We start from the raw sequence: 26,268 nt of genomic DNA, 5'->3' as shown, positions 1-26,268 counted from the left end.
ACTGTCCAGCAGCTTTCCTGTAGTGAGATGGGGGAGGGAATCAGAAGTGCAGAAGTGAGAAAAAATGTGGATTTAATGTTTAATGAGTAAATCAAAGCTTTGTGTTTAATGAAGGTGAAATAAGGACTTCACTCACTGTTCCCATTGGCTGGCAGATGTTCATCTACTTCCTGGGAAACAGGGTCTAAGCATGCATAAAGGCTTCTTAAGAGGACAAACATCATAACCCTGAATGTTGCCCTTTCCTACTTCTTTCTCTGAGCTTTCATTGCTGAGCACAATGGTATAGAGTATTCCTTTGTTCAGTTTGAGTCAGCTGTCCTAATTCTTTTAAATCCCAACTTCTTGCCCACATCCAGCCTAGTTCCTAGAGAGGCAGATATGATGCTCTGATACTGTTCAAACACTGCATAGCATTAGCTAAAACACTGGTGTGTTATCAATGCTCTGGTAGTCACAAATATAAAACAGAATCATACAGGCTGCTGTGAAGATAATTAACTCCAACACAAGCAGATTCGGTACATGGCTGTACAGCTTTACAAATTCCCTTCAGCTATAGAAATGTTAAGGGAGGGAGAAAGAGTGCTATGGTACTGCACAGCAAATGGGAGATTATCAGTTCCCAGTACCACAGAAGGCAAACATAATTATCACATTAGTTTTATCTCTAGATCTGTGTCTGTGACAGGGCGACAGTGGGCCCACAAGTCCACTGGCCCAAAAAGGGGAAAGAAAGGGAAAAGAATTAAAGGAAAAAAAAAACCAGGGGCAACTATCTGAGGAGGAAAACAAACTTAGTTTACTAATTGTAGTAGTGGAATACAAGTTAACTGGTATTGAAGCTGAAGTTCCTGAAAACCAAAATTCTCATTCTGATCTGTCAGGGAGTAAAGAGATAGTCTCATGACTTCCAGTCAGTTTTATCTTTCCCTTTCCCCAAAAGATGGATATGAAAAAGCGAAGTCTTCTGGGAATCATGGTTCATTCTTCTCTTCTGAGACTGGAGTTGCAGCATTAACTGTTTAACTCCCAGTGCACTGCATGATGTTATGATGTGGAATACCAATAACAAATCACAAAACCATAACAATAAGGCAGTGAATAATTAATGGAGCTAACCTCTTTATTACCCAAGTACATATGCATTTGTTTCAGGTTAAGGAAACTCAAGAGGAAGATCTACTTTTCTGGTTAGCAATCACCTTTAAATAGAGGAGTTCAGCAACCCAAGAGTCATTGATTGTCACTGAACCAGTTTCTTCTGAGTTCAACTGTGGCTGGAGGTCAGGCAAGGCAAACTCCTTCCACCTTGCTGAGAAGGTTTGACAGCCTCTTCTCACTGTCATTTTGTGGCATCAGTCTTGCTTGCCACAACAATGACATATGACTGATGTCTTCTTCCTACTGTGAGAACCAGTTGCTCATAAACTAGATTGCTTAATGGTGCTTTGAAGAGTTGAGTCTTTGGAAGTACTGAATGGTGTTAACAGCCATGGAAGGTGGCACTAGGGAATAAGGATACTAGCAAAATGGCACTTCTAATCTGCCTTAAGGTGTGCTGATATTAATAATGATTTATATAGTTTAGATATTCAGTGATCTGTTTTCATAGGCAATATCATTGCTTCTATTCTCAGATAAGGACAATGTCCTCCACTGTGACTGCACTGCAGGGATTCAAAAGGTAAACAAGGAAGCAGAATCCAAGACATCTTGATCTCCCATGTTCTATGTTTTATCACCCCAGAAACCTGCTGAAAGAGCTGTTTCACAGCAATTGATATGTCTATTTTACTAAAAACTAAGCTCTGAAATTGATGGTTTTATTATTTATATTGAAAAGATACTTTTAATTGGCTTATTATGCTTAACTGGAAATGTGAGGCAGTATGTCATTCCTTTTTCTCCAATGGCTAAAGCCTTTAGATGTATATCCATCAATAAATTAATACTTAAAATACAAGGTAAAGAGAGATGAGAGCCACAGATCAAATGCTGCTTCCCCAAACTTCTAGAATGTTGAACAAACTACAATAAAAAACTTTTTTCCCCTGGTAACTCATAATTTTATCCTGAGCAGAAATGCCAACATTCCAGTAGTAAAGCAATAATTATTTTTTTTTATTCATCACTGGAAATGTGAATATTTCGCAAATAAATCTTTTCTTACCTAATTTCTTATAACTTTAATTTTCTCTGTACCCAAGGGAACTGGAAATCTGATAGGTAAGATTTTAATAATGAATTTCACCAGAAGCTAAGTATATTTGAAACCATTTTTCTGCAATTCCTTCATTGTGATCCAAAAATTATGGCATTGGATTTTACGTTTGGCAAACTAACTGAAGACAGACCTTGTGCTGTTCCAAGCCACTACAGCAACACTAAAGTCAATAGCATTATGCTGATTGTGACACTAGCCACACACTCAAGAAAAGGATTCATCTCATCATAGGATGATCTTGCCATGTATCTGACCTACATGAATTAAGCAGATAAAATTGTTGAATGTGTGGACAAGCAAACGGTAAAAGCCAAGAAACATGAGATAGTATGTGAAAAGTGTTTCTGCTTCCTTGTGATGACAATTTGAAAGCTTAACCTTAGCTACAGTTTCCATAGAATTTCGGGGGATGTCTAGAGAGCTTTTTTGGCAAAGAGCTGGGAGCAAAAACTTTTGATGTGCCAGAGTCTTAACACAAACATGAATCATGCTCAAGGCCCACAGTTCACACTGTGCCAGTTCAAAATACAATTCTTTCCAGGAATTGCTTGCATCCAGGTTGGCATGTGAAAAAAAAATTTTGCTCTACTTCAACAGTGTAAGTTCACTGGGGCTTTCAAGCCCTGCAGTCTTGAAACATAATTTCCCTTCTGTAGTGGAAATGGTAAGTCATGGCTTGAACCGGTCATTGAGCACTTGTTAGGAAGGCAGGGCCAACCCAGGGGAGCTCTGGTGCACCTGAGTGACCGGAAGGGGTGGAACCAGGATTCATCCCTTTCCAGACTTTATTTAAGGGTTTGTAGAGGAGGCAAGGTCATCTCATCTGAAGATCTCTGCTTACATGAGGACCTTACAGGCCTTCTGAAGGTAAGCAGTTTCTTTCTCTTATTTCTGTGCCTACTGCTATCACATCTAAGCAGATCCTCACTTGCTGTAGCCTCAGAGCTTGTTGCTCTGCCATCTTGTTACTCTTTCTATCGCATTACACCTTCAAATGCTTGTGCTAGTTATTATCTTTCTGATTACAACTGAAATAAAACATTCATTATGTTTCAGAAGGCATTACAGTGCTTGAATAATTTCTAATCAATTTTGAATCCAATTTACAAGATCAATATTTTCTTTAGTAGGTGAATATGATTGTGGTACCTCAGCATATAACATTTCCATTCATAACCAAGAAATTAATCTTTTCCAATATCCTTCATTTCGTCTTTAACTTTATGCAGTGGACTATGACAGGTCTCTTCATTCTGATGTTTCCTGTATGGAATAGTTTCAGTAAGACGTAGATCTTTAAGTCGCTCTTGGAAACATTACATCTTATGTAAAGGGACAGAAATATTCTTGGCTTATTTAAACATAACAAATGCTTGAAGACGTAACTGAGTTAAATGCCAAGGAAGCTCCAAGACCTCTCTGAAAAAGGCGTAGGACTAGGGAAGCAATCCTGCCCCTGTACTCGGAACTGGTGAGGCAACACCTCAAGTACTGTGTTCAGTTTTGGGCGCCTCAGTATGGAAAGGACATGGAGGTGCTGGAGCAGATCCAAAGAAGGGCAACAAGGCTGGTGAAGGGCTTGGAGAATATGCCCTACAAGGAGAGACTAAAGGAACTGGGGCTGTTTAGTCTGGGGAAGAGGAGACTGAGGGGAGACCTTATCGCCCTCTTCAAATACCTGAAAGGTGATTGCAGTGAGAGCAGGGTTGGTATCTTCTGACTGGTGACAGGTGACAGAAGGGGAAATGGCCTCAAGCTGCACCAGGGGAGGTCTAGGTTGGATATCAGGAAAAAATTCATTACTGAGAGGGTTGTTAAGTACTGGAACAGGCTCCCCAGGGAGGTGGTTGAGTCACCATCCCTGAATGTGTTTAAAAACCATTTGGATGTGGTGCTCGGGGGCATGATTTAGTGGTGGGTTGTTAGGGTGGTATGGTTAGGCTGCAGTTGGGCTTGATGATCTTGAAGGTCTTTTCCAACCTGAGCAATTCTGTGATTCGATGATACTGTATGTTCAGTAGATGAAGCTGCCAATGTTGGAGGAAACTGAGAATCTGGGGCTTTGAAATGAGGGAGAGAAACTTGAACAAATACAGTGGCAAAATTATGAAAAGCCTTGAATGTAAAGAACATGTAAGCAACCTTAGGTTCCACTCAGCATACTGGAGAAGAGTACGTTCATGTTAAATATAAACTAGTGTGAATTTGAATTGGGAACTTTTGTGCTTTGGAATGATAACTTTGTCAAAATGATATTTGTGTGTTTATTGTTACTTCTTTGACAGTGGTTTAATATTGATACTCTGTAGAAAGGGCATAGGATTCTAGTCTGATATTTACTTGACTGCTAAGTGAAAGGAAGGCCACTTAGGAAAATATTAGGTGGAATGTAACAGTAAGACTGGAAAATAAAATAAAATAAAGGATTTATCATAAAGAATAATGGAAGTTTCCACAGAGAACTTTAACTAAAATTCATAAATGAAGCAATTGTTTAAAAGCACAAGAAATAAGTGAACGTAGTGTGAGACCAATGCAGAAAGATAGGCTGAAGTTACAGAACACAAGGAGTATTCCATGAAAGGAGAATAACAATTTTAAATGTCAGAATTGACTTTTTTTCCTTACTTAAATTAAATTCCAAGTAAATCAAACTCAATTAATGGTAATTATAATTTGATGTATATATCATTTGTGCATGAACAGAATTACATCTATATTACCCTGAACTTCTCTCATTTTGTCTGTGACTGTTTCTACAATAGGAGTACTTTCACCTTTCCTTTTCTCTTTCCCCTTTGTTTTTTGTGATGAGTCTCTTTGGTGGATTAAACCTGCCCAGAAGTTAATCACTCACACAGCCACTGTTTGTTCTCTCTTCTGCCCTCATCTAGAAGGTCAGGGAGAGAATAGAAAGACTGAGAAGAAAACTTGTGGATCCAGATAAAGAAAATTTGATAGGTTAAGGAGATAAGGAAGAGGAAAAAAAACAACAAAAACAAATAAACAAACCAATGAACAAGAATAAAAAACATGACATACAAACAATGCAAAGAAAATTACACCCTGACTTCCTCTAGAATACTGATCTCCATGCAAAGGCCACCTTGGAAGACACAAACCCTATTCCTTTCTGTGGGGATACAAGAAAGACTATTCAGAGCAGAAGCTGCAGAGCAAGATACACAGTGTGAGAAAGCAAGGCTTGAGAACCAAGGACATCTCCAGAAAAGAAAAGCAAAAGGAACATCTCATGCCTCTGATCGGATAAGCACCCGCGTGCACAGTTATGGTGTGTTTGTGGGATGTTTTGTTGACATGTAAAGGCGGGTGGGAAAGATAAAAGAGAAAACTTGTGAATGTATATAAGGGATGTTAGAACCCGTAATAAATGATTTGGATTGTTCACATCTGAGTCCGTGCCTCAGGTGCTGCACCTTTCTTCTTCTGTCCCAGTTTTATTTCTGATAATGATATTAGAAGATATGAAATATCCTTTTAGCAAATTTGTGCCAGATCCTCTCTACCTTTTCCTCACTCCCAGCTTACTAGCAGCAGGAAAGGTAGGTGCAGAATGGGAAAAGAAAACATCACTGACACTCTGCAAGTGCTGTTTAAAAATAGCCAAAATACTGGTGTATTATGAATACTGTTTTAGTCACAAATTGAAAACATGGCACCACACATATTGCTATGAAGAAAGTTAACATTAATGCCAACCAGACCCAGTACTGTTTTAGACTAGTGTGCTGATATTCTGGACAATCGAGTAACTACATATTACTTACCTATACCATCTTTTCTGCTTCCAGCAAACACAACATACTCTGTTGCTTTTATGATCTCAAGCAAGGTTTTTAGCTTTGTTTCAGAAGTCAGAAGTGAGGAGATGTTATGTGTCTGTAAAATTATTTGTGATCTTTCATGATGAGACCAAAGATGAGTCGTCTTTAAGGACCTACTTGGAGGTGTCCCAAGGGCTAGAGCATTGGAAGAAAAGGGGGCCTAAGAGAGTTGGTCAACATTTGAGCATCACTTCTTAGGGATGTACCAGTCTTGAACTTGGAAGAGTAAAAAATCTTGCAAAAATGGTAGGAGACCTGCATGGATGAGCAAGGAGTTCATGGATGAACTCAAAGGGAAGAAGAAAGTCTATGAAATGTGGAAAAACAGCCTGGCCGTTTGGGAGGAATATAAGAATACTGTCAAAGTCTGCTGGAAGGCAAGAAGGAACGCTAAGGCCCACGTGGAATTAAATTTGGCGAAGGAGGTAAAGGGTAATAATAAAGGATTCTTGAAGCATGTCAACAGCAAAAGGAAGATTAGGGAAAATGTGGCTCTGCTGCTTAATGAGGTGGTTGCCCTGGTAACAGAACATGCTGAGAAGGTGGAGATGGCTGAATGTCGTCTTTGCCGCAGTCTTTACTGCTAAGACTGCCCCCTCAGAAATCCCAGACCCTGGAGGCAAGAAAGAGTCTTGACGAATGACTACTTTCCCTTGGTTTAGGAGAAGATTATCAGAGATTGTCTGTGCAAAATCAGTGCATGCAAGTCCATGAGCCCCAGTAAATTTCACCCACAAGTGCTGAGAGAGCTAGCTGAAGTGACTGCCAAACTGCTTTCTATCACCTTTGAAAGGTCTTGAAAGAGGTGCCTGAAGGCTGGAGGACAGCCAATATCACTCTGGTCTTCAAAAAGGGTAAGAAGGAGGATACAGGCAACAACAGGCCAGTCAGCCCCATCCCCGTCCCTGTAAAGGTGATGGAGCAACTTATTCTAATTGCTTGGAGATGACATCCAGAAGAAAATAAAGTTATCAGGAGCAGTCAGCATGGATTCACCAAGGGGAAATCATGCTCAATCAACCTGATAGCTTTCTATGATGTTGTCACTGGCAGGAAAGATGAGAGGAGTGCAGTGGATCTTGTGTGCCTTGACTTCAGCAAGGCTGTTGACACTATCTCCCACATCCTTGTAACAAAGATTGTAAAGTGTGGGATAGATGAGCAGAAAATGGGATGGACTGAGAACTAGCTGACTGGTAGAGTTCAGAGGGTTGTAGTGCAGAGGAGCATGATGAAATTCAACAGGAGCAAACATAGGGTCCTGCACCTGGGGAGGAATAACCACATGCACCAGTACAGGTTAGGAGGTGACCTGCTGGAAAGGAGCTCGGAAGAGAAGGACTTAAGGGTCCTGGTGGATAACAGGTTGACCGTGAGCCAGCAGTCCTTCTAGCCAAGAAGGCCAATGGTATCCCTGGGAGCATCATGAAAGCTGGCTGGCAGGTTGAGGGAGGTGATCCGCTACCCTGCTCTGGTGAGGCCACATTTGGAATACTTGGTCCATTTCTGGGCTTCTCAGTTCAAAAAAGACTGGAATCTTCCAGAGAGAGTCCAGTGAAGGCCCATAGAAATAACTAGGGCCTGGAGCATCTCCCACAGGAAGAAAGACTGAGACCTGAGAATCTTCAGCCTGGAGAAGAGGAGACTGAGAGGAATTCTGATCACTGTTTATAAGTATCTAAACTGTGAGAGTCAAATGAATGGGGCCAGACTCATTTCAGTGGTGTGCAGTGACAAAACAAGGGTCAATGGGCAAAAACTGCAACACAGGAATTTCCATGAAAAACACAGAGGAGAATTTCTTTACAGTGAGAGTGACAGAGCACTGAAATGAGCTGTCCAGAGAGGTTGTGGAGTCTCCTTCTCTGGAAATATTCAAGACCTGTCTGGATGCTTTCCTATGCAACCTACTGTAGGGAATGTATTTTAGCAGGTTGATTGGACTGGATGATCTCCAGAGGTTCCTTCCAACCCCTACAGTTCTGTGATTCTGTGAAATATATTAAGTTGCAGATTACTATAAAGTTCATTCTCTTCAGAGCTAATGTTTTGTTGAGGAAACATCAGAGAATAACAATATTAGAAAAGATAGAATAAAATAAAAACTTTCTTAATTACTTTTGTTTCTGTATTGAAATGCAAAAATGAAGACAGAAATCACTATCATGAGTGTAGAAAACTATTACCAGCCACATAGCAGTTGTTACCTACCCAGATAGCTTTGACAATTCACAGCATCCATGGCTGCTGAAATGAGAAGCCAGAGAGCTTACACTTACTAGAGAGCTGGGACTGCCAGATGTGTCTGTGGTGGAAATTTCCATGCTGTGCAAATTAGTACTAAATTATATCTTCCTCTTACAGCTACACTTTATCTAGTGTTCTTTGCTGTTTTTCTATCAGTTGAAATGAATCGTAATTTAGCAAAACAGCCAAAATAAATTTGGATTCTTTTGTGCTCCGTGCTTCAGAGCTGAACTTCATTCATAGAACCATCACAGAATCATAGAATGGCCTGGGTTGAAAAGGACCTCAAAGATCATCTAACTTCAACCCCCCGGCCATGGGCAGGGTTGCCAAACACTAGACCAGGCTGCAAAAGCTTTAATATGAAGTTCTACCATGGGAAGTCTCACAGAGGTAAAAGAGGACTTTAAGAGCTTTGATTTCAAACTTAGGTCAGGTCTCATGTGTATACTTTCTATATTTTTTCTTTTTTCTCTCTCTTTTTTTTTTCTTTTTAATTTTCCCTTCCATGATGCCTTAAAAAAAAGCACCAAAATTACTTTTGGAAAAATAAGGCCTAGTTCACAAAGCTTGTATGGGCTTAATTCTATGTTAGACATGAGATTCTTAGAATCAAGTCACAGTTCACTGTCAGCAGCTATACTCAGCATAGAGGACATTTTTCTTAAGAGGAGGAAGAACAACACTTGTACCATTCCAGCATAAACTTATCAACAGCCTAGCATACAACTCCTTACTAATATAACTGATAAGTGAAGCTGCCTGTCCTGGCAGCTTTTTGCTGATGAATTCGGGAAAAATAGAGTGGTCAAACTTTAACTGACAAAACCCAGTAATCCTGTCTTATTCTACATAAGCCTTTACATAAATAAAAACACTAAAAAGAAAATAGCACGGTAAAGCTGGTGAGGTACTATACTGATGTAATATTTGGGACAACAATTAAAATGGATGTACAGTTGTAGTAAAATTGCAGAAATATTTAGCCAGGAAATCCTAACCAGTTTTTCTGACTTCTTAGAGCAAATAAGTATTATTGTAGCAATGTCTACATGGAATTATAAACAGAGGAAACATAATCTCCATTTGTAAAAAGGGGAAAAAAGGAAAACCTAGGGATCTATCAGCTAGTCTATCAGTCTTCTGTGCCGGGCAAGAGTGTGGAGCAAATATTCATTGAAACTATGCTTGGGCACATACAGAGAAGAAAGATGATGTCTCACTCAAATTTATAGGAGGGAGAGGCAGTTCTTTTAATATATGTTAGAACTGGTCTAGAGGAGGGTCATGAAAATGATCAGCAGACTGGAGCACCTTCCCTATGAAGAACGGCTTAGAGAGCTGGGGTTATTTAGCCTAAAGAATAGAAGGTTCCAAGGGAGCTTCTAGCAGCCTTTCAGTACTTAAAGAGGTCCTACAGGAAAGATGGGAGTGAAATGGAGTAACAAGGAGTAACAGCTAAAAACTAAAAGAGAGTGGGTTTAGTTCAGATATAAGGAATAAATTATTTACAGTGAGAGTGGTGAAACACTGGAACATGTTGCCCAGAGAAGATGTGAATAAGCCTTCCCTAGAAGTATTTGAGGCCAGGTTGGATGGGGCCCTGTGCAACATGATCCAGTACTTGGCAACCCAGCAGGTGGGGTGGAACTAAATAATCCTTAAAGTCCCTTCCAACCTAAGCCATTCTATGAATCAGTGACTATATTGTGAACCATTATGTTCCTCAGAGTTATAGAAATAATAACTTCGGGCAGGAGTTGGGGAGGGATTGATCAAAGTAGGAACTGATTGTGGTTCAACGTTCACTATTACACTAATGGATGTAATTTACAGAAGAATCTGAAAAGGTCGCTGAGTGATAAAGCTTTATTATTTCATGCTGCATCTCTGGATTCTCATGGATGGAGGAATGGTAAGGTCCCTTTATCAGCAAGGGAATGGTGCACTTTTGTCTGTGGATTTTTAGAGTGGAATAGCCCTTTAATTCGAGGAAAATTTCCACTGAAGCTTAAAAGCTGGGAGGCCAAATAAGCAATCTCATGTTTCTTAGGTTAGATACAGTGGAAATACTTAAAAAAAAAAAAAAAAAAGTGATTAATTTGCAGTTTGCCTAGATGCTTTGGTTAAAGATTGGTTAATTTTTCCAGAGGGTCTAGCATTATGCAAATAAGAGGTCACCAAATATGTGTACATATTTTTTCTTCTCAAAGTCCATGTTTCAGATAGAGAAGAGATAACACAGAACTGTTTGGAATCCCTGCTGCCTTAAAAGTGTAGAAGCAGGCTCAGTCCTTACTAGATGTGGCACTTTGTACTCCATTTGTATGCAAGTAAACATGTATATCTACAGCAATACACATTAGTGATCTGCTCATTACCATGTTATTAAGTCCTTTTTTACTTATCTATTAATGCTGGTGTCTGAAATCTTAAGGCTTTTTGGCCAGCATGAAATTAGTTCAAGCAGCTGGCTCACAGCAGATAAATTTATTCATTTACTATAAATGTTGATATTCAAAGAACATTAAGTCTTTAAATTAAATGAGCAGGCTGCAATATACTCATAGATAGACTTCCTATACCATGTTTTTCTGGTCTGCAGTGTTACAATGTAACAGCAAATTATATTGGTGTGTTAAGAGTGGGATAAAAAACATAACACCTTACTAATTCAGAAAGGAATCATAGTAAAAATAATACAAGTGTCTTCCTAACTGCGGGGGGGGGGGGGGGGGGGAGGGAAGCCTTTTTGAGTGTCTCTGTGAATTACAAGATATAGTATTTCCTAATTTGCAGCATCCTGAGGTGACTTCTATCCCTGTCACTGCTCTGTTGGGTGAACTGCCAGCTTGCTTTTTTTATTCTGTGTCTTCATGTCCCAGTCTATTAAATGAAGTTACGATATTTTCCTAGCAACACTGTAAGTCTCTAAATAATAGTAATGTCTCACCAATCACAACTTATTTGTCCACCAAATCCTAGGAGACCTCCCCAAAGAATGGGAAGAAAAGAAAAAAGTATGCAAAAAAATGAACAAATGAACTTCAGTTGTATTTCAGCCATTAGCTCTAGTCAGATACCATATCTTCTCTTATTCTTTCTTTCCTTAGCAGATTAGGGCTTTTTGCTTTTGGACTCTTGGTTTTGTGCTGTTAACACAGTTAAAGTGCTTAATAACTTTTTTGAAGAAAATCAGAGCTTACTCTTTATCTAAAATGATTCTTTCTTTATAGGGATACTTTCAGTTGTAATTTCTTCAGGCTAGTTTGGACAAGATTCAGTACTTTGGACTGAATATCAAATATAGATGTTCCACGTGTGCACTGTTATAAATATGAAATGTTCTCTACTTCTTCCTAGAACAGAATAACATTTAGTTACAGTTTTATAAGCAGGAAATGTAATTTACTAAATGTGAAAAATTCATGCCTGGCCAGGTATGAGATAGAATTAGTAAGGAAAGCACTAGCTTTTGTTTCTGTCAATGAAAGCTCAAGCATCTAGAAATAGCAAGTATTAAAGAGCTTTCCCAGAGAATGCAGATTTCTTCATCAAAATCACTGAAGTAAAACACACCCCAACATGAAGAGAATAAATGCAATCATCTTAGCTCCTCAGTTTGTATTCCCACATCAGCTAATATTAAACTTGAATAAATTGCATATATCAGTGGGTAACAGTGCTGCATATGATTTTTTTTTTTTGCTTAGTGTAACTTAAGAATGTCTTTCCCATTTTTTGAGTATGGAACATAAGAAAAATTGCAATTTTTAACTGCTTTGTAAATTGAATAACTTCTTTGCAAACCTCAGAACACTGAGATGCAAAACAATTAAAGATTTTTATTGCTCAACTCTGGCAATTTGGATAAAAATGTCACTTTGGACAGTGGATATTATCTGAAGCCAGAGCTGCTCACAAATAGTACTTGTTTGAAGCTGAACTATTTAGTTACTATACGTATCCCAGGAAGTTTCTGGCACAAGACCTCCTGAGCTGAATAACCTGCTCCTTTTAAAGGACCTAGCTCTACCTTCATTCTTCCTCACAGACAAGATCAAAATTTAAGTCACCTTGTGGATTTAATGTCATGGACCTTGGAATATCAGAATTATGCCAGCATTTGTAGTGGAGTCCTCAAGTCAACTACTCTGAGGCGTATTGCTGCTGATGGAGCACATGAAACTCATTTTCAAAGGGTAAATCAGCTACATAAGAGATATATTGTTAGTTTTCTGCCCTTGTGGGCACCTGGGAAGGTGAGGTAGGCCAGCAGGGGGAGGTCGCCTGCTGCTCCAAGAAGGAACCTGTTTCCATTCCTCCTTGTCTCCCATGTCCCCTCCTTCTGTTCAGTGGTGAGAGGGGAGGGGATCCACTGTTACTTGCAGAACATCTCCTGGTTCCCTCTCTTACAAGGATGTCAGAGACTGGCTCCACCAGCTGGTCTTTGTTTCACACTCCTTGATGTTTTTTAGTCTTTCTTTCTCCTCCTTTAGCTTTGCTTATCAAGCAGAGCAAATCATCCACCTGCTCACATCACACCGAGTAAGTATCTCTGCTACCCCTAGTACTTGCAACAGGCTCAGACACTCCCTGCAACCAAAGACCAGAACAGCCACATATTTGTGTGGGCACTCAGTCTTCTTAGGTACAGCTTTTGGTGAAATGGAGACAATGGCTAGTCTAGATTCTCTGAGAAGATGAAAAGCGTTATGGTGAGCTGGCCTCACCACTGGGGAGGAGGACTGCTCCCTCCCTGCTCGCTCTGCCTGTGTGAACTGCTGTTCAAACCGTCATGCCACGCCCTACCGATGCATCTTGCCCTGTTTGCATGTCCTATTCAGAGCTCCAGGTCACAGCGCTCCCTAGTGACTGTCGTTACAGCAAAGGGATTTAACTGCTGTCAATCTGGCTCTGCCCACACTGCATCAGAATCACATCTCATCAGGGGAAATAATTACTTTTATCTAACTAAATATCTTCACTAATTGAAAAAAAAAGTACAAAGAAAAGAAAGAAATTACTGACTCTTATTAAATGCATTTTATTATCAACAGTTTATGGGCAGGTTCGTCCCAGTTCCGTAACTAATGGGGCAGGGGGACCATTGGACCCACACCCCAGGAGAGGGAAAAGAGGAAAAAGAGTAGGGAGATGGGCCTAAGAAGAAAACAGTGGCAATGATCTGAAGAGAAACAAACTAATATACTAAATAAGATAACAGAATGCAAAATAACACAATATAATACAATATAAATGGAATTGAAGCAAATACGTCAAATAAAATGAGAAAGAGTGTCCAAAAACCAAAAGGCCTTACTCTAACGCTGGCAGCGAGATAGCTAGGGAGAGAGATGCTGCCGGGACAAGCAGAAGGGAAGAGAGGAGCAAAAAGGGGATGTCTCATGATATGTGAACAGTTTTATCTTTCCCTCTGAATGGAAAACAGTAACAGAGCAGCGAGTAGTCCTCTGAGAGATGTAGTTCTTCTCTTCTGAGAACCAGGTACCCAGAACTATCCATGATCCATGGAACTGGAGCATTAACTCTTTAACTCCCAGTGCACTCCATGATGTTATGATGTGGAATACCAACAACCAAAAATCATAAAACCATGACATTTATGCATGTCTAATACGGGAAAGAGGAAGATAAAAATATATAGAACTATAAATACAAAGAATCCACTGAGAAGATTTGCCAGTACTGTGTTTTGTTTTGTTTTTTTTTAATTAGGTCTTCTTAAGGCAATGTTTCTTACAAATAATCTTCAAGGAACTTTTACTTATCTTTATTCAAACTAAAGAATGACCCAAATCCTAACCAAGCATTTTATCCAATTACATCAGTTATGAAGCTTCAAAACTGAAGTAATACATATTGCAGTCCTTTTTTTCCTTTCTCTTTGTAGTTCTCACCGTTACATCTTCAAAGACTCCGTTTTCTTAGACATTTGCATATCCATCTAGAAAGATTATGCACTGTGCTCAGATTTAATTTTTGTTGTCATTTACATTATTAAGAAAAGGTTTTACTCATATTGAGCAACGAAATGTCTTTCCTTGCCAGTCTTTCTGTCCGAATGCTACTAAGACACCCTGAAATGTTTGTTCTGGTTTTATTAAGAACCTTCCACATGACTGGTCACATTAGCTGCTCCTTCCCACTCTTTGCCTAATCTTCAGTGGTTTTTTTTGTATGGAGAGTCTTTATGTTCATACTACTCTGTTTAATAAATACTTGAATAAATAGACAAGTAAACAAACAAAAGAATATGTTATGATCAGATGCACAACTTAAATGTTAATGAACTATATATCTTAGATATATATATTAAGATTTACGCCAGGTATGTTTGCTTTTGAACAGTTACACACAATCAATGCTTCACAATTTCAGTGTTAACAGGTGGTGTTCATTCTAAGATGGCATAAACTTTGCATCAGCTTATATAATACTACTATCACCTATCACTATTCTTATCCCCATCCCTTTAAATTAATTGTTGAAGAGCTAGTGTCTTTAAAAGGATAAGTAACCTACAGCAGCTCAAAAACTTCAGTTATCTTGGATTTCAAGATTAGTATTATTTCTCACAAGCCAGATAAGTACAATTACTTATTTCTTTTATCAATCAACTGTAGCAGAGGGCAGGCAGAGAGCTTCTGCATCTTGTTTGACAGAATTTCATAGCTATTCAAAGAGACTGAGTTAAAATGTGGCACATACTGTTTCTAACCTTCATTTATGTCTAATAAACAGAAAGTTTGGGGAAGTGGGGAAGGAGGAATGTCTTTTCCAGCAGAACACACCTTCAGGGGCTGGGAGTACTTTTGCGAAGGTCAAACCAAATCTAGCAAGAGCTCTGTTTAACATCTCAAATGTTGAACTATTTTTTTGCTATATTATAAATTATTGCTATAACTTACTCAGTTCCAGTGAATAATGAGTTGCAATCTGAATTCCTTGAAGATTTAGGCTGAAAGCTTCTCAGTAGTTCAGGTCACTTTAATTTTACTATCTGAAAATTCAAGAACTTTGATGCTTAAATAAAGCACAGTAATATGAAAATTCAGTCATCCAGCACACAGATAGAAGCTAGTGAAAACCACAGAAAAACATTATAGACTCTTGAATACATGGGGATGCTGTGAGAAGGAATAGACTACCTTCTGTCTTGCTGCATGCACTACAGAAGGCCATGAAAATTTTCAAATACCATATGTGGGCAAAAATATGTGTAAAATATTTTCCAAAGATGATTGAATTATTATTCTTACATAATTATAATTGATTTATATAATTTAATATGTTAGCTAAATCCAGTATCATATCATTCAGTGACCAAATGCAGCAGGTCAGAGAGAGCTTTAGATATTTCTCCAGGTGTAATCACCCTTCTCAGTGTGATTCCAACAGAGACAAATTTATTTGGGTGTGGAGAGAGTAGGCTTATTTTGGGCTAATTGTATTCTGTTCCCATTCACTGCACATATTTTTTGTTTGGATTGCATTAAGTGTTCTCCCAGAGCACATCTTTCTGGATTTCATCCAAAAGTAAGCTAGTGCAAGTACCCTGAGACTACTCAGTGAAATGAAAGAAAGCATGGTGAGTGAAGATGATCAGGATATTTGTTTCAAAAGCAAGATACCAGGCAAAGACAAATACTAGCATAGCAGTACTTTGGCAAAATTTGGCATCTCTGGATTTGGATTTTAAGTAAAGCAACACAAGTCCTTTTCTATACTAATCACAGCACTGAGAGCATTTTAACATTGCATATATTTATGGTTAGAATAATCTCCACAGGAAAAAAAAAGTGTTATCTTTATCTGCAACATCAAATGTTTTAATTTTGATGAGATATAGCTCGTCAGTATAATGCTATAGTATTGGTTTCTATTAAAGATATCTGATTACATATTTCTTCAACATCTAGCCTAAATGTGTTGAAGAGAATTCAGAGCTTCCTCAGTGCCAGAGCTAACTGTGTATGATGGAAGGTTAACAGAAGACTATCGTGACTTCATAGTCCATTTCATCTTATGATAGCAGAGACACTTTCAGTTTTCTCTTTCACCTTATGATAGCAGAGACACTCAGTTTTCTCTTTCACCTTCCTTTTATTCTTATAGCAATATTTGACAATCAGTGATTCACTAAAGATTACTTTATATATCTGATAGATAAGGCCTTTTGACATCCTTCATAGCCAAAGATAAATGACAAAGCTGTATGGGGCAAAGTGAAGTTAAAATTCAAAGTAGACAACTGGTATTTTTTTTAGATTGCTGAACTACATGGCGCTCTAGGATTACCGCCCCTGTTCTTTGTAGGGGAGTTGGACTAGGTGACATTTAAGGGTCTCTTCCAATTCAAGAGATTCTATGATTATACATCTCCCCAAAAAGCTTAATTCACAGTGTTTACACCATCTTAAGTGACTGCTACTTAAATGCTAATTAATTATCTGTATTCTTGCTCCCCAGTACCTAAGTTAATCGGCCACATTTTGCACATACATTTCATGGCATCATATATTCTTATGCTCAGTGGTAATGGCTGCAGTGTCATTTTTGTATTCTCATTCACTCATTAGCCTTTTCCCAGCTGCTAAATAATCTCATAGAACAGAAGATGAATAAACTAGGGTTGAGACCAAAAGCAAATGAGCATGAGATAATTTTGTGTGTAGGCAACTAGATGGAATTGATGGGATTTCAGCCAGACCACTACAGAAAAATTTCTAGGCTTTTCCTAACACCCCTAAGAAAGACAAGAAACTCCTGTTTGACCCAATGAGTGGCTAAGAGTCAATAATTTTGAAGAAAAAATGTTTGGCCTGAGTGTGCACTTAGAAACAACGTTTTAATTTATCATAGGAAGTGGAGATACAGTAAGTCTTGCTGAAGTGTCAGATGGCTAGGGTTCTTAATTTGTACATGCAGTTTTTTATTCTTATACAGCTCTCATCTCATAATGAATTGATTTTCCACAGATTTCATGTTAAATTACTGAAAACAGATAACTTTCTAGTGGATTGTGAAAATACAATTGCCATAGGTGCAACTGAATTATTATAATATTTATCACTAGCTTAATTCCAAAAGTTCTATAACCAAGAGTTTGTTTGGCCTGTTGAAATTCTGCTTGGATATAAAAATTGCATATTGATATTTTCCTCATTCTCATTAAAACAGGAAGTCAGGAAAAAGAAATCTTTAAGGATGCAGGACAAAATAAAAGTTTTCTCATTACCTTACTCTATCTCCATCTTTGAATAGAGAGAAATGTACCTCCAGCAGAAAGTTTTATAAAGAGTAGGAACAGTGTGGTTAATCTAAATGCCCACTGAAATACAAGCTTGATTGTGAAGCTGGAAACCTGGAGCACTGGGCATACTGTCATTTCCAGAGCATGTGACACAAGGAATACCAGATCTTTCAAACATTTCCTAGTAGACTGCTATTAACTGTTTTTGTTGTTGTTAGTGCTTTGGCCTTGGAAATTTGTTCTGGTATCAACAGGGACAGCAGTGATTTTCCTCCTGGTAGTTCATAAGGTGCTGCGCTTCAGACTCTGGATGAAAATAGCAGTAATAGCACACTAACAATCAGAAAGATCAACACAATGGAAAGGTGATACAAGAGGTGTAATGACAGAGGGACTAACACAATAGAAAGGTGTTATAAGTGAAGGAAAAAAAGACTGTTCATCCACCACCAAAGACCTAGGCTCATAAGGTAAAACTCCACAAAAGAGAGATCTCTAAAAAAGAGACCTTTCCAGAATGGCAGTCAGCCCTTAAATGGGGTCTAAGAGAGGTGGAGCCAGGCTCCACCCCTTCCGGTTGTACAGTGAATTCCCTCCACCTGTGCTCCCAGGGCTAACCAGGTCCTTTCCCCAAGTGCTCAATCAGTGGTTCAGGCTGTGACTCAACAGTTACCATACACACACCAGTGTTCTAGTTGTTGCTGATCAGTGCTTGCACAGAGCCAAGCACTTTTCATCTTCCCACACTTCCCTTCCAGCAAGGGAATTAGAAGTGCCTAAGGAACTGGAAGGGAACAGAAGCAGGACAGAAGACCCAAACTCACTGGTTAAGGGATATCACATGAAGTATGGCATCACGCTCAGCAGCAAAAACTTGAGGGAGTTTGTGGGGGAGTGGGGATGAGGGGAAGGCATTCTTTTGGGACTGACTGGGCATTGGTTGGCTAGTGGTGAGCAACTAAGTTGTGCATAATTTGTTTTGTGTAGTATTTTATTATTAACATTTTTTTCCTTTATTTCTTTCTTCATCTTTCTTATGAAACTGCCCTTTTCTCAACCTATTGAGCTCTTGAACACTTGTTTTCGATTTTCTCCCCCATGCCACTTTTGAGAGGGGAGCGAGCAAATGGTTGTGTAGCATACAGCTGTCTGCCAAATTAAATCACACACACACACAAAACAAAAACAAAAACAGAAACCTATATATAGGAAACAGTAAGAATAACAATTCAACAGTCAGGATGTATTGAAATTGATAGGCAGAATTAACTTTAAAACAACAATAAAATTTGTATCTGCTGACCATCCACATTGTAAACCTCACACTGGAGGCAATTTCTCTTAATCCTAGAAGCTTTGGTTTCAAGGCTGAGCTTTCAGACCATTTAGTTCCAGGCCTGCCAGATCAGCCAGGGTGTTTAGAGCCTAACTATAGCACTAGTGTTATCCTGCTCATCAGAAGAAATCCTACCATTCTTTGCTTTTTTTCTTCCATTTCTTTCCTATGATTTCAAGCGAGCATTTGGAACAGACAAGACCAAGTATTAGAAAATATCTTGTTCTTGTGGAAGAAAGGGACATACAATAGCACTTAGCCTTTTGCCCAGAAAATAATAAGCCCAGATAGAGAGTTTGAGGTGGTAAAACTTGCTTCATAGTTAATCAACAGACTCAGACACATAAGAAAAATCTATAAGACAAGCTCGGTGCCCATGGAAAACACTGGAAACATGGAGTCAAATTCACTATATATTTAATAAGGGAAATTATAATATCTATATGTTGCTCATGTAGCTTACACTTTTGCCCTTCTGGTGCACTAATGTAATTCATCTGTAGCCTCTCTCTAACAGGACCTTTTCAATGAAACATCTACTTTTATATTCCATTTTTTTCACATCCTGAAAGCAACCTCCTCCTGCTAAAGGTAAGCTTTCAGGTATTAATATTCCTTAGATACACTGAGGAGTGCTGTAAATAAATAGTATAATTGTAGAATTGTTTGAGTTGGAAGGGACATTTAGAGGTCATCTAGTGTTGGGGAACGCCCCAAGTTTCCCCAAAAGGGTTGCCCCCCCTGGCGCGGGAAGCTCAACACTCAATATGAGTTCACGGCTTCAACTTTATTGTGACAACACACCATCTTATATAGCATATATGCTTCCAGGGATACAGGATCCAGGGATACAAGCTCTATGCAACGCGCACGCTAACAATATCGTTACCCGAGTAATCTCCATATATGGGATATGTTGTTAACTACAACACTATGGATACAGAATACTATGGATATGCTGAAATATACTAGAACACACTGGAAACACCACATTCCACGTATCTAGGGATTACATCATTACATCATAAATCATTAGTAAATCAGTAACTACGTGCTGCCGAGCGCTGCCAAGCAAGCTGTTTCCCAACAATCTAGTCCAACCTTACAATGAACAGGGACTTCTACAGCTAGACCAGGTTGCTCAGAGCCCTGTTCAGCCTGTCCTTGAATGTCTCCAAGGATGGGGCATCTATATCTCCGGGAACCTGGTTCCAGTTCTTTCCTATCCTTATTGGATATAAGGAAAAAGGTTTTTACAATCTAAATCTCCCATTTTTCACTCTGAAACAATTTCTTCTTGTCCTATCACTTCAGACTCTGCTAAACAGCCTCTCTTTTCTTATAGCTGCATTAAAAAGAGGAGTGGTCAGCAGGGAGAGGGAGGTGGTGGTGCCCCTCTACTCGGCTCTTGTGAGGCCCCATCTGGAGTACTGTGTCCAGGCCTGGGGCCCCCAGCACAAGAAGGACGTGGAGCTCTTGGAATGAGTGCAGAGGAGGGCGACCAAGATGATCAGAGGGCTGGAGCACCTCTCCTGTGAGGCAAGGTTGAGGGAACTGGGCTTGTTTAGTTTGGAGAAGAGAAGGCTCCAGGGAGACTTCATTGTGGCCTTCTAATACTTGAAGGGAGCATATAAACAGGAGGGGGAATCGATTGTTTGTGAGGGTGTATAGCGATAGGACAAGGGGGAATGGTTTTAAGCTGAGAGAGGGGAGATTTAGGTTAGATATTAGGAGGAAGTTTTTCACACAGAGGGTGGTGATGCACTGGAACAGGTTGCCCAGGGAGGTTGTGGATGCCCCGTCCCTGGAGGCATTCAAGGCCAGACTGGACGTGGCTCTGGGCAGCCTGGTCTAGTGGTTGGCGACCCTGCACTTGGCAGGGGGGTTGAGACTCAATGATCTTTGAGGTCCTTTTCAACCCAAGCCATTCTATGATTCTATGATAGCTCCCCCTTTCAGGTACTGAAAGGCCACTGTTAGGTCTCCCCAGAGCCTTTTGTTCTCCAGGCTGAACAGCCCTAGCTCTCTCAGCCTCTCCTTGTATGAAGGTGTTTGTATGGGAACTGCTGAGTCATAGCCTGAACCTCTGATTGAGTACCTGGAGAAAAGACCCAGTCAGCCCTGGAAGCACAGGTGGAGGCAATTCATCTGTGTGACCAGAAGGGGTGGAGCCAGGCTCTACCCCTCTTAGACCTCATTTAAGGGCTGGCTGCCTCTGTGGAAGTATCTCTTGCTGGAGATTTTTGCTTTGTGGAGTTTTTTCTCTGAACCCAGATCCTTGGAGATAGGTGAGTGTGGTGTTTTTTTTTTTTTTTGTTTGTTTGTTTGTTTTAAAGCATCTTTCTACTGTGCTGATCCTGCTACTATTACAGTGTTTTATTCTTGGGTAGTTTTGTGGCCCTTCTCTGGATGTGCTTCAGCAGGTTGTTACTTCCCCTGTACTTCGTATCTCCACATCTGGACACGATACACACTGGACACACTCCAGGTATGGTCTCACCAGTGCAGAGTAGAAGGGAAGGATCACCTTCCTCAACCTGCTGGCTATGCTGCTTTTCACAGAATTATAGCAGTTGGAAGGGATTTCTAGAGGTCATTGAGTCCAACCTCCCTGTAAAGTGGACTCCCTACAGTAGGCTGCACAGGTAGGTGTCTAGGCGGGTCTTTAATATCTCCAGAGAGAGAGAATCCACAACCTCTCTAGGCAACCTGTTCCAGTGCTTTGTTACCCTCACCATGAAGAAGTTCCTTCATGTGTTGGTGAGGAACTTCCTATGCTCAAGCTGAGGGCTGTTTCCCTGTTTCTGTCCACGCAGGCCTCTGAAAAGAGGTTGGCCCTTTGACTCCCACACTTAAGATACTTACAAACATTAAGATGATCCCCTCTCAGTCTTCTTTTCTCAAGGCCGAACAGACCCAGGTTGCTTAGCCTTTCCTTGTAACAGAGGTGCTCCAGGCTCTTTATCATCTTTGTGGCCCTTTTCTGGACTCTTTCCAGAAGATCACTGTCTTTTTTTTTTTTTTGTACTGGGGAGCCCAGAACTGGATACAGTATTCCTCGTGAGGCCTGACCAGGGTAGAGTAGAGGGGGAGTGTCACCTCTCTTGACCTGCTGTCCACACTCTTTTTAATGCACCTCAGGATCCTATTCGCTTCGCTGGCTACCAGGGCACACTGCTGGCTCATGGCCAGCCTGTCATCCACCAGGACCCCCAGGTCCTTCTCTGCAGAGCTTCTCTCCAGCAGGTCATGTCCCAGCCTGTACTGATACTTGCGGTTATTTCTTCCCTGGTGCAAGACTCTACACTAGCTTTTGTTAAACTTCATCTAGTTTTTTACAGCTTAACAGTAAGATGTAGCTCAGGATACAGCTGGCTTTCTGGGCTAGAAGGGCATGCTGCTGGCTCATGTCTGTCTTGCGTGCACCGGTATGCCACATGTCCTTTTCATCAGGGCTGTGCTCTATACTTTTAACCCACTGAAGATATTAAAAATCATCAGTCCCAGTACTGACCACTGAGGGACGCCACTTGTCAGTAACCTCCATCTGGATGTTAAACCATTGAACACCATCTCGCAAACAGTTTGAGGACATCCTTAGTATATGACAGTGGTGATACCTTAAGATCAGGTATAATATGTATTTCTAAAACCAGCTCACAAAAAAATGTTTTTCCTTATGTTGAGAACATTATATTAGGATCTTACTAGACTTTCGTTGTAGAAGAAATCAGCAGGTTAAGTCTCCACAGCGTTCTAGTTTGATTTTAATAGCAGCAACAATTGAGTTTCAATTGGATTTAAAAAATATGAGGAGAGCAATGTACATGAATTTATAGGCCGAACAGGCCTGTAACTTCATGGTTCTGTTTGGGTAGCTCTCTTGTTCTACAGACATGTGTAATTATTAAGGTTGGAAAAGTCTTCTAAGATAGTCTACTCCAGCTGATAACCCATCACTATCATGTCTACTAAACCATGTTGCTAATTGTCAAATCTACATGTTCCTTGAACACCTCCAGGGGACAGTGACTCTGCCATTGCCCTGGGCAGCCTGTTCCAGTCCTTCTCCACTGTTTTGGAGAAGAAATCTTTTCTAACATCCAACTTGAACCTACCCTGGTGCAACCTGGGGCTATTGCCTCTCCTCCTATCACTAGTTACCTGTGGGAAGAGACTACTTCCATACTAACAAGCTAGTGAAAAATATATAAGAGAAAGAAGACCAAAACAAATGCATTCACTGATAAATGAAACATGCATTTATTGTTTCTTCTTATATCTTAATTCTTCAATTTCTTCATGGAAAGAAACTTTTTAGTTGAAACAGTTTGTATATACACTCTAAATACTTAAAGTGTTATTTGAGCTAGGATGCTGTTTTCTGGCAGCTGAATGGCAGCATGCTTTTTGTTATCTTTACAGCACTGTTACACTGGGAAGGTGGGTTTTTTTTTTCTGTTCAATTTAGCTAGTCATTCTATATGCAGCTCTTACTGGAAGTTACTTTAAAATCAAGCCTTACATCTCCTATATCACTCCTTCATCTGCCACAGTACTGAGCATGCAGAGGGTGACAGAATGTGGATGAGCCAAGACACAGTAGCACTCCAGATTTTCCACAACCCATAATTTCCTTGTCATGTAACAACAGTGGCAATCTTTGCAGTACCATCTTTGCAACAATAACAAAAAAAATTCTCATCCAGTATTAAAAACTTTCTTCTCAGTTTAGATGCACAAATCACTCAGATAAACTGGTTATTCTCAAACCTTGGAATAGATGTTGTACTGTTGTGTGAAAAGGAATTGCTGGCGCAGGATACGAGGTCTGGATTGATGAAATCTCACTGAGATATGAATCTTGATATGAACTGTGATACAGATTTGTGGTTCCTTGAGGTACTGTTCAGCTTTTGACATCTTTGGAACTTGACTTTAAGCTGCCAAACAAATTTAACATTAACATTTTTAACAGCATCTTGGATTAAGACTTCTAGCAGCAATTCCACTCTTTATTCCTTGTTTTGGTGATGTTGACAAAATCAAAGAGTGATCATCTTGAAATACGTTTTTGTGCAGATGAAGGAAAAAAAGCACCCAGGAATAATCAGCAAATATTTAGTGGAGATGAATGAGGCACAAAAAAACCTGATTGCCTTCTATGATTAAATGACTAGATTTGTACGTGAGGAGTGGACACTGGATGTCATTTAAATGGTTAACATTAGCAAGGCTTTCCATATAGTCTCTCACAGCATCCTTAAGACAAAATTACAGTACTATCATCCAGACTGATAGATGACTAAGTGAACGATAAACAATTTAAAATGGCAGTGGCAAATGGTTTGTACTCCACCTGGAAGCTGGTTGCAAACAGAGTAGCACAGTGGTCTGTAAAGGACCAACATAAAGCACCTTCTGACTTTCTGGAGTGAGCTTGGTATATCTCAAAAACTTGCAGTTGTCAAAGCTTGACAACCAGTCAAAGGCTGATCTCAGCAAGTAAGGTATCCCATCCTCCAAAGGGCTTACCCTTCCCATAAGAAGGTTTTGGCTACAAACTTATTTTTGACAAACTTGTTATTGCGATCTCACTTGTTTTTGACCTTGGGACTGTGCATCTGCAATCCTAGAAGTTACAAAGGGATGACTGAGAGGTATGCAGGAGGTCATCTTTTATTTCATTTTCTTCTTGGTGGTAATTATTGTAATCTCAAAACAGCAAACAACAATATCTGGACTAGCTTTATCATCCCTCCCTGTCCCTTTTCCAGCACTGTGGGCCAATACTGGAACTCCTCAAAACAGGACTTCAAAATAGGTATGTGATCAATATTTTTGCTGTCCATATTTCTGAGTCTCATTCTTTCTCTGTTTTCCCTTTTTCATTCTTTTTCCTTCATAAAATTAAGTAATTTCAAGACTTATTTTGGCTTCTTAAAAGCCGTATCACTGGTACAGTTTTTAAGTGTAAAGTTGTTAATTAGTAGCAAGGCTTATTTTGGTTCCTGTAGTTTAGCCAAAATATGAAAGCACCAATATTTTGGGGACAATTGTGTGCCAATATTTTTGGGATAATTATAGTACATAGATTCTCATTAAAACTGATGTTTGTATGAAGACCTCTGCATAGTGTTTTGCCTTAATCTAACTGGGGTATTTGCTTATCTAGTCACCCCTTCCTTCCTCATACAGGCAGGATGTAACAAGGTCTACACTAGTTTAATATCTCCATTGATTACCTGGAGGAGATGGAGAGCCTTCTCATCAAGTCTGTAGATTATTCCAAAGTGATTTCTATTGTCAGTATACTTCGAGGCAAAGCAGAAACTCAAGAGTGAGCAAGACATGTTGAAGAAATGTGCCAGCAAGAAGTGCAGGAAAATTCAAAAAGGATAAATGACATTTCTGGAAATTTTGTGTGGACTGAGCCCTGCAGGAATAAGAGGTGGAGACTAGGTTGTTCTGGATCATCTCTGTTGTTGATAGGGTGATGACCTTGCCTGTTATCTTGTTTTGCAGATGGTTGAGTTTGCTTGCAGGCAGGTGTTCCACTTGGGCTCTGTATCATGTGCTGGCCATGCAGATACAGTGTGCAAATGGAAAAAAAAACCCTGCAGACCCTGGAGAGAATAAAAGCAGGAGGGAAGCTGTAGTGGGTTTGAAAGGAAAAGTGTACTTTGAAGCAGGGGATGCCCTGCTGACTCTACTTATCAAATCTACTACTTCTCCTACTTAGCATTTTGTCCATCTCTCAAGGATTGGTAAGTAATATTGCACTTGCTTAAGGGAGCTTCTGTTTTAGATTACTAGTGCTCATATTGCACTTGCTTAGTGGGTCTCTGCTTGCTGCTTACTAGGGTTATCTAAGTGTATGCCTGTGTGCGTGTGCTGAATAAAACATACAACCCCAAGTACTGCCCTGAGTGCACAGTTGCTTGCTTCTGCTCCCGAGATATTCTGTCTCTTAGATCCAAACATACCCTGAAACACCCGTGAATACAGAACCATGATTAGTTCCTTTTAAAGAAATTAACAAGAATGGGGTGGTTAAGATGCATTTATTAAACATTAATGACACAGTTTTTTAACTATAACCTCTTCCTACAGATCCACCAACTATACTGGTTATTACAGTACCACTAATCTAGGTGGCTTTTGAAGACAATGACTCCTGTCAGTGCAATATTGTCTTTCAGTTAGTAATTTCTAGGTATGTGAGTGTAAGACTTTTTGGCCTCGGAAATTCACATTCATATGAGCTATCCAAATCTCTTAAGTGTGGGAGATGGGGCCAAAAATCCTGAAAGAATGCTATCATCAAGAAATTGCT

The 26,268-nt window shown here is 39.7% G+C and overlaps 1 long non-coding RNA gene across 1 annotated transcript; it reads left to right on the top strand.

The window, feature by feature from the left end:
* Positions 1-20,975: 20,975 nt before the first annotated feature.
* Positions 20,976-25,852, top strand: LOC110391288. Its single transcript, XR_002434034.1, has 4 exons — positions 20,976-21,220; positions 21,323-21,420; positions 24,710-24,756; positions 25,131-25,852. It is a non-coding gene; the product is annotated as an uncharacterized LOC110391288 (long non-coding RNA).
* Positions 25,853-26,268: the final 416 nt, after the last annotated feature.

Source organism: Numida meleagris, unplaced genomic scaffold (assembly GCF_002078875.1).
Source record: "Numida meleagris isolate 19003 breed g44 Domestic line unplaced genomic scaffold, NumMel1.0 unplaced_Scaffold341, whole genome shotgun sequence".
NCBI lineage: Eukaryota > Metazoa > Chordata > Aves > Galliformes > Numididae > Numida > Numida meleagris.
The sequence above is the reverse complement of the archived record's forward strand: the minus strand, read 5'-3'. Positions and strand labels throughout refer to the sequence as shown.